The following is a 9,414-nucleotide window of genomic DNA, read 5'->3' on the forward strand; positions in this document are numbered from 1 at the left end:
TGCTTATGATGTTGTGAACCTAAAAGTGGCAGAGACTGGCCCTACTGTTGACTAAACAAAATTCATGTTGAAGTCTCAACATTGAGGTTGCTTCCTCATGGATATTTTTCAGGGCAGGCCTTCTGCACAAACAGATTCCACTCTGAACTTCAATTGAAATCCACACTATAGGCCACACTATTGAAGAGCAACTCTAAGACTCAGTTTGTTCTTCTCCATATTGAGTGGAACTTTACTGTCTATGGATCCCATTAGTAGAATGAGGTCTAAAGAATAGAATTCAGATTTAGAGTTGGAATTCAATTTCTGTCACTTACTAGCAAATAGGCCACTAACACTGAAGTTTTCTTATTTTTGAACTTAGGAAATATGTATACATAATAACATTTTAAAATTTCTACTTTGCTGAAATTTAAAATGCAAATTAACATATTTAAATCATGCTAATAAGTAAATATTAAAGAAAACAGTTAATAATGAAGGTCTGTGCTGACAAGTATATGGTAAAAGAAGGATTTTCATACACTGGTGTGAAAACATAATTTGGCTTCCCTGGTGGGTCAGACAGTAAAGAATCTGCCTGCAATGTGGGAGACCTGGGTTCGATCCCTGGATTGGGAAGATCCCCTGGAGAAGGGAACGGCTACCCACTCCAGTATTCTGGCCTGGAGAATTCCATGGACAGAGGAGGCTGCAGGCTACATACAGTCCATGGGGTAGCAAAGAGTGGGACATGACAGTGACTTTCACTTTCTGTAGGAAAAAAAAATGTATCAAAAGACTTAAAAAGATATTCATACACCCTGTCTCGGAAATACCACTCCTTGAATCTATTTTAATAAAACAATTAAAAATGGAAAAATAAAGATTTTACAGTGTCAGCTCCTTGGAAAAAAATAATTTTCTTTTCTTTAGAAACCATGAGCTTTGAGTTATTTGAGAAGATTAAGTTTGAGAGAAGCAAGATACCAGTTCTCCTGATCGCATGGACATTCAGAGAGGTTCACATCATGACAATAAAGAGATAGAGAAGAGAGCAGATTGCATGAGGAAACTCTATGGGCATCTTCGCTTCACTTCGAAAATTTAGAGATCATTTCTTCCATAGGAAAAGCTTGAAGTGGTAAAGTCAAACGAAGGCAATGATATTTCTGAGAATCTGAGCATTCTGTTAAGGTTGAGCTATGTAGATTTTTGTAAGGGAGGTTAAAAAACTGTCTTTCACTAGCTGGTTCAGAATAAGAATACAGAAAACCCTTGCTGAGATTTGATGTCATCAAAGTTAAAGATTACATGGGAATACGAAAAAGATGAACAAAACAGGCAAAGGACAGGCTGTCTGTAAGAGCAGGGGTTTACTGCAAGGTCATTGAGACCTAGAGAGAACAGAGCGGCCAGACCAGCCAGCAGGGCATTAGTCCCCTGGGACAGTGTAACAGCTCATGCTTACCGGCCTAGTAAACTTGGACCCGTGGCCTCCTTTCACAGAACAAAGAGGACTCTTGAGAATGACGATGTGTCCACCTTACCAAGCTCCAACCTGAGTTTCCACGTCCCTGTTGACGGGCTTCCCAGGCCTGGAGTGGGCTCACTGCGAGAACTCCCTGCCCATTTGTGTAGGCTACCTTGTGGCCCTCCTGGGCGATGCCACCATCTTGCATAGGGTACGAACTGACCCTGTCCTCCACCAGCCCGTGTACTACTTCCTGGCCGTCCTGGCTGGGACAGATTTGGGCCTGTGGTTGTCCGTGCTGCCCTCAGGGCCGGGTGCGCTGTGGTTGGAGACCCGGATGGCGGGCCTGGTGTCCTGCGTTCTGCAGCAGCGCTTCCTACACTCCTCCTTCATGGAATCCGCCGTGCTCTTCGCTACGGTTCTGGACAGCCTGGTGGCCATCCGTTTCTCACTGCGCTAGGCATCTATGCTCACGGGGCCTCGTGCGGCATTGGTTGGGGTCGTGCTGGGCCTGCGGAGCGCTGCCATCACAGCCGCACCTTCATTGCATCTCTTGAAATTTGATTATTGTCACCGTGGGGCGCTTACTATGCTTACTGCCTTCACCAGGACATGATCCACCTGACCGGCTCAGATACACATTTCAAAAGACTCTATGGACTGTGCATCATCATGCTGGCCATGGGCTCTGACGTTCTTTTCATCCTGCTCTTCTATACAGTCATTCTCCATACTGGGGAGAGGCTCTGCTGCGGAGAGGCTCAAGGCCTTCAACACTTGCGTCTCCCACCTCCTGGCTGTGCTCTGCTTCTGTGTGCCTGTACTAGGTCTATCCATCGTACACAGGTTTGGGAGCCACACTTCACCCCTGGTGCACATCCTTATGCTCTTCCCACCCTTGATGAACCCTGTTATTTAAAGCATCAAGACCCAGCAGATCTGCAGGGCCACCCTCAAGGTGCTCTACCTAGGGAAGATACAGGGAGCCAGTAGAGATGGACCAGGACAATTTAAAATGAGGAGTGCAGTAAAGCTTCTTTCTGGAGTCTTCCTATCACAAAACAATTTCTGTTCATTTAGTTTGATATGTTGATTGTACATCATTAATTCACTCTAATGTTAAGATAAAATGTATCTTTATTGCTACTTGTATATACTTATATTGCTACTTGTATATATAGTTATAAATATAGAGTAAAACATTTTCTTACATAAAAATGTTTGTCTTTTACATAAGTGTCTGTAAGTTTAAAGTGACTTCTTTTTCTCCCTTTTTATAAACTGCATGAGATGTTAACACTTTAATTTTTATAATTTTATTTATTTATTTTTGGCTATGCTAGGCCTTCATTGCTGCTCAGGCTTTTCTCTAGTTGAAGTGAGCAGGGCCTACTCTCCAGTTGTGGTGCACAGGTTTCTCATTGTGGTGACTTTTCTTGTTGTGGAGCATGGGCTCTAATAGTTGCAGCTCCTGAGTTCTAGAGTACAAGCTCTGTAGTTGTGGTTCACCAGCTTAGTAGCTCCATGGCACACGTGATCTTCCCTGATTAGGGAGTGAACCTGTGTCTCCTGCATATGCAGGCAGATTCTCTACTGTTAAGCCACCAGAGAAGCCCTTAAAGTGATTTTTGTATTTTATTTTCTACCGATTTATTAGAACATTAATTCTATAATAATGGCATTAATGATAAATTACTCTGATGATGTGGAAAGTTGAATTATCACTTCATATTCCTTGGATTAACTAATGGATATACCACAATTCCTCATAATATAATAGTTCTGTTATATCCTTTCATCAGCGTAAGCTTGTTGTAGATTTAAGCAAAACTTTCCAACACTGCTTTTTTACCCTCATTGTTCATATTTGGGTGATTCGTATTTGGACAATTGAGTTTCAAGCTTAGAATTATAACCTTGTGAGTCATCAGCATATAGCTGGTACTGAAATTCATAAAAGTGGAAATGACATTTAGGGAAAGTAAGTATAAGCAGCTGAAATAGTTTTCAACAGAATACTAATAGAACATAATATTTATTATATTATTTAATAGAACCATAATATTTATGGTTTTGTTAGAGTACAATCAAGCAAAGGAGACCAGAGGGAAGATTAACGAGACAAGAGGAACAATATAAGAATATGGGGTCACAAAATTCATAAGAGGAAAGTATTTTAAAAATGAAGAAAAGGATTCTTGTTTTCTGATTCCACATGTAAGGAGCTTGATTGTATCACTCCATCCTAACAAGTAAGATGCCAAACAGACTGAAAAAATCAATGACTTCTTGGATCCATAAGAGAGGGGAAGGCACAGAGCAAAATGGTGTCCCCAAGAATGAAGAGACAGACAGATGAATAAGTCATGGCTTACCAGGGCAGAGACCCTCGAACAGAAGCAAGTGTAGCCACCAATGTCTGGACAGGAAAAATCGATCTGTAATTGAATATTGCTGAAGGCTCAACGGGGACAACAGAGTAAAAAACTCCCAAAGGATTAAGTCTTAGGAGAGATGTACCCGCACTAGCTCTGTTTGAGTCCATAATAAATATCTGAGAAAAATTATCTCAGGCTTTTTCATCAAAAGAAGAGGAAAAGGAACCATGTTGTGATATTTCAGAACACTGTTTCTTCTTTAATAAAACCTGTCCTCACGGGAAACTAATTGACCAACCTGCTAAGGTATATTATCACTGTCTAACTGGGGAAGGGACATAACAAACTTCAACTCATCCTGTCCCACTTAAGGGGAGAGAGGAAAAAAAAAAAAAAGAAGCACTTGTGAGGTTCACAGTCCAGAGGTACAGACCCACCAGAAGGCTGAGACCTAATCATAATGCTATAGAATGCTTTTCCTACCCTCACACCTCATCACCACATTACTAGAGGCTCACTTATGACAGTTCCTTTTACCCAGTACATCACGAACAGTTATCAAGAAAAAAATTTCAAGTCATACCAAAAGGCAAAAATTCCACAATCTGAAAAGACAGAACCAGAATCAGAATCAGATTTGACAAGAATGCTGAAAGTATTGGATGGGAAAATTAAATGAGCTATGAATAATATGCCAAGGACTCCAATGAGTAAAGTGGACAGTATGTAAGAATAGGTGAGAAAAGTACAATAAGATAATTGTTTTGAAATGTGCTTGCTCCATCTCTTAGTCTTTCATCTATGAAGTATTTATCCTTCTTGATTCTCATTTATAAGAGTTATATTCTAGCTCTTGTTTGGTAGCTTGTAATGTTTACGCAGAGTAGGAGGGTGGATGTATGATAGGATTCTAAGCTCTAGCTGGACCATAATAGGTGCTCCACATACATAAGCTGCTATTAAACAGAGCCATTTAATTTATTTTATTTCTGGGAAAGAAGAATGGAACTCTCTTTAGAATGTAAGTTGAGATAGCTATGGAGGAGGCACAGGAAAGCTTACCTCTAAACAGTTTGTTGGGAAACCTGAATGCTGCACAAGGTTTTGCCAAGAATTTCCCATCCCAACATAGCTACTTCGTCATTTTCTCTATACCTGGGGAACAAGGGATTATAGATGCAGCAAAATATATAAAGGCAGACTGAGAAGTAATAATGGTTGCAATATCTAAATGATCAAGGTTGCTTATGAAGGGAAATCAAGGGTATATCTCCTTGCAACTATGCTGGGGTGGGAATCCTACCAAAGGAATCCCAAGGCATGAGCCTTAGAATACAACATGACCTAGGACACTGCCATGAGATGAGTTTCTATGCAACTAGATTTTCAATAATTTGGTGATAATTCAGAACACAGGAGCAAGTGAGCAGTTGAAAATGAGAAAATCATCCCAATAGCTCTGGTTATAAATCCTTGTATAATCTGGATATGGGGATTCTACCTCAGGGGAGGCTAAGTGAGGTGATCATCTAAGAAAAATGCCATCAGGACCAGACCTCAGACTAGCAAAGTCAGTGCCTGATCCAAGAAAAAAATCTCAATTGCAGTCCCTAGGGGCAAAGGTCAGAGAAAGAGGAGAATTGGTGCAGGCCAAGGGTTAATTTTAAAGAGAACTGGGAATGATTTCTTTGGCAATGGGATTCTGCTGGTGATGAAAAAGAACAACCAAATAATATTTTGAGTACCTACTACTTTTGAACACTTAATTGAACTTAATTTTGTTCAATTAACTTTTCAACAAATAAAATAATACTAATATTTTGTTCTTTGAAACAAGCACAATCATTCACATTATTAAGGGGGAGGAAATAGGTGCAGAGACCATTCATACATTCTCAATGAAAAAGTAAAATAAAAAAAAATAGTTATTTGGCAGCATAAGGTCTTAGTTGGAACATATGGGGTCATTCATTATGGTATGTGAACCCTTGGTTGCCTCATGTGGGATCTAGTTCCCTGACCACGGGTTGAACCTGGGCCCCCTGCATTGGGGGTGTGAAATCTTAGCCACTGGACCACTAGAGAAGTCCCATGAAAAAGTAAAATTAAAGAGAGAAAACAGACAGTGAAATCAGGTGATTTGACTTCAAGTTCTGTGGTTAATTCAGGATATGTCAACTCCAGGTGCAAAATAACTTGGGCTCTGAAATAGATATCACAGTGAATGCAATCTCAGAGTCCAAAGAGCATGTAAAATTTAGCCAGGAGAAACATAAAAGCCTAGATTATAGCCAAGGTGAGAAAAATTGAGATTGAGGTGATCAAAATTACAGATGGTAATATGACAGAGGTATGCCCTGGAGTTGCTAACCTAAGGAACAAACCTCCAGATTTGAATGAAAGGTACAAATTCAAAGGCCCCTTAGAGTCAGACTTTACCAGTGGGATATCTCTGATCAATAAGGTTTAGGCTAGGGACAATAATCATAGTATTTTAGAAGGATCTTCAAGAAATCATATATTATTACATAAAGACATATATATCTAGAGAAATGTAACACATACATTCACATACGCAGATGTGAATGTATCACATCTGATGATAAATATCTATATGGAAAGACATTAGAGCTTATACAGTCACAAAAACTTACAACTAAAATTCTACACATGGTTATGGGTATACCTGTATTCTTATGTATGTATAGATATTTGTTCATATGTTCATCTACATAAATTTATATATGTGCCTATGGACATTAAAGCTTGTTTACACAGACAGGTATATACACATATGCATGCCCCTACATACATCATCTCATTCTATATTTTATCAGAATTTGACTTTGTTTTTAAATTTGTTCCCTCTGGGATTCTTCTCTCTTGGCCCAATGATTCCTACAGATCCAGTGAGAGGAAGCATATTGTTCTGAGGCTGGTTTGTCTGAATCCCCCAGGGGACAGACTAACAAAAATGGAGGAAGGAGAGGGCTGGTTTTGGAGTCACAATAAATAAGAAGGACAGCCTACTCCTACCTCCAGCTAGCGACCTAGAGACCAGGATGAGACCAACCCCACTGAAGGTCTGAGACCAACCCACACTGGGCCTTCATAAAGGAGTGAATTGTGCCCAGAAGTCCAGTCAATAGGAGCAGGAGGATGAGAAATTTGTCCAAGTAAGCTGAACCTAGGGCTTTTGTTCTGAGATGCAGTTCATTCCTAGTAAATATTTTGTTTCCTCTTTCCTCATGTCATGAAAGAATCTACCCTGGAGGACACAAACTTTTTGGTGTTTGGGTTTCTGTTTTTGTTTTTAACTTTTTATTTTGTATTGGAGTATAGCTGACTAGCAATGCTGTTATAGTTTCAGGCAAACAACAAAGGAACTCAACCATACATATACATGTATCCATTCTCCCCTAAACTCCCCTTCTATTCAGGCAGCCACATAACACTGAGCAGAGTTCCCTGTGCTATATAGTAGGACCTTGTTGGTTATCCTTTTTAAATATAGCAGTGTGTACATGTCCATCTCAAACTCCCTAACTATCCCTTCCCTCCCACCCTTCTCCTCTGATAAACATAAGACACAGACTTTTGTCCAGAAAGTCTTAGTGTGACTGAGAAACATTTGGAGTCTGTGTTATTTATTTCCTCTCTGTTAATTCTGGAAACCTGGGACAAGGAAGCCTCCATTTTGTCCCCAAATCCATCTCTTTTAAATAGTCATGCAACTCTGTTTTTAAATCTATCTTCATTTCTTATGCCTATTTGTCCTTCTGTTTTTCACCTTCCACACCCAGTAGGCCTTCTCCCCTCCAACCTTTGTAGGCAGCTGCATAACCTTTAAGAAATGGTCACTCTTAAACCCAACTCCATGGATGACCTACACTTCACCAGTTCATTTCTTTCTCTGGCTGATTGGCCTTATCTTCATCCCCTTCTTATTCATTATCTCTATTTTCCTTGTATGGCTTTTCTTCTATATATTTTTTTTTCTTCTTTTATTTCTCTTCTCCTAACTTTATGTTTTGCAACAGCGATTTTACCAAGTCACTTTAAATGCCAATTTTTCACTCTCTCAAGTTGTAAATTGGGTGTGATTTGGTTGTTTTGAGCATTTAGATGATAAAAAAAAGATGACATACATGAAGCTAACATACACAGGGGACCCTTCCAGAGTGCCTGATACATAGTGCTCAATCAATGCATTTTCTTTTCTTTTCCCATAATTCTTCTTTGCCCTCTTCCTCACTAAATAGCAGACTTTAACCTCTCATTTAAAAATTTCCACTCAACCTTCACACCTTATTCATTAGCACTGATCTCTGGCTTTCTATATTAATAGATTCTCACATGTAATGAAGTAAAAAGATAGTATTCATTGACCCTTGAACAACATGGGGATTAATCTACATATAACTTATAGTTAACCCTCCACATCCAATATTCCTCAGAATCCATGGAGTCAACCAACCACTCATGGTATAGTACTGTAGTATTTACTATTGAAAAATTTGTTGCATTTTGTGTTCCATTGCTAAGTTGTGTCCAGCTCTTTGTGACCCTCTGAACTTTTTTTTTAAGCTGTACTACATGGCTTATGGGATCTTAAGTTTCCTGACTAGGGATTGAACCTGGGCCCTTGGCAGTGAAATCATATAGACCTAACCAGTGAACCACCAGGGAATTCTTTTCACCTTTTTCTTAATGTCTCCAAAATTGACATACTAGGCACAGAAAATGAGAATGATAAACCTGAAGCTTAGGCTGGATTCCAGATCACTTTTCCCTCCCCACAGTATATATTATGGACAAGCATATTCTCTCTCAAGCCTTAGCTATTTCTTTTTACCTGGCAGGTGACACTTAGTATTGATGGTTGTAAGTAATGACTCTTCTTTCATGAAAACATTTTTCTTCTTCTTTGTTATTAATGCACAGAGGAGCTATGGAAAGCAGCAGACTTTTTAATATGTGTGAGATGAAGTGTCCCTGATGAATCAGGAAGCAGGGTCAAATGATTTCTTAGAGATACTACAGATACTTGTAATGTATCTTGGGGTAAAGATATAAAGTTGGTGTCATCAACCAGAAAAATTAAAGCAGTTAAGAAATGGCTTAATTGCAAGAGAAAAACTGAATATCACTCATAAAAGAGAGGGGATAAAAGCCTACATAAAAATTAATTTTATAAAAATTAAATGCCTGATTTGTATTGATATTGTTATTGTCATTATTATTATTTCACCCACAATAGTAACATTTATTGAAAGTGCATTGTACGCTAATGATCCACTTACATTGACTTATTTAAGCCCCAAAACAAGCCTATGGAGCTATATATTATAATTATCTCCATTTTACAGCTCAAAGAATATCCTGCTAGAAACTATTAATAGAAATCAAGTGTTTAAAATCATGTTTGCGTATTCAACTGTAGCTCACCTTTCAATACCTGCAACTTCTTTATCTCTAGTGCATCCCCCCTATAACATGTAGTTTTTTGTTTCCAGTGGGGAATCAGATCTGTTTTCTTGACCTGAGAAGAGAGACATTTTATTTCTCTCATATTTTTTTCTA

At 39.0% G+C, this 9,414-nt stretch overlaps 1 pseudogene; it reads left to right on the forward strand.

Annotated features, from left to right (window-relative positions):
- Positions 1-1,310: 1,310 nt before the first annotated feature.
- Positions 1,311-2,546, forward strand: LOC136175846 (olfactory receptor 51L1-like; annotated as a pseudogene).
- The last annotated feature ends 6,868 nt before the right edge of the window (positions 2,547-9,414 follow it).

The sequence above is a fragment of the Muntiacus reevesi genome, chromosome 9 (genome assembly GCF_963930625.1).
Source record: "Muntiacus reevesi chromosome 9, mMunRee1.1, whole genome shotgun sequence".
NCBI classification, from domain to species: domain Eukaryota; kingdom Metazoa; phylum Chordata; class Mammalia; order Artiodactyla; family Cervidae; genus Muntiacus; species Muntiacus reevesi.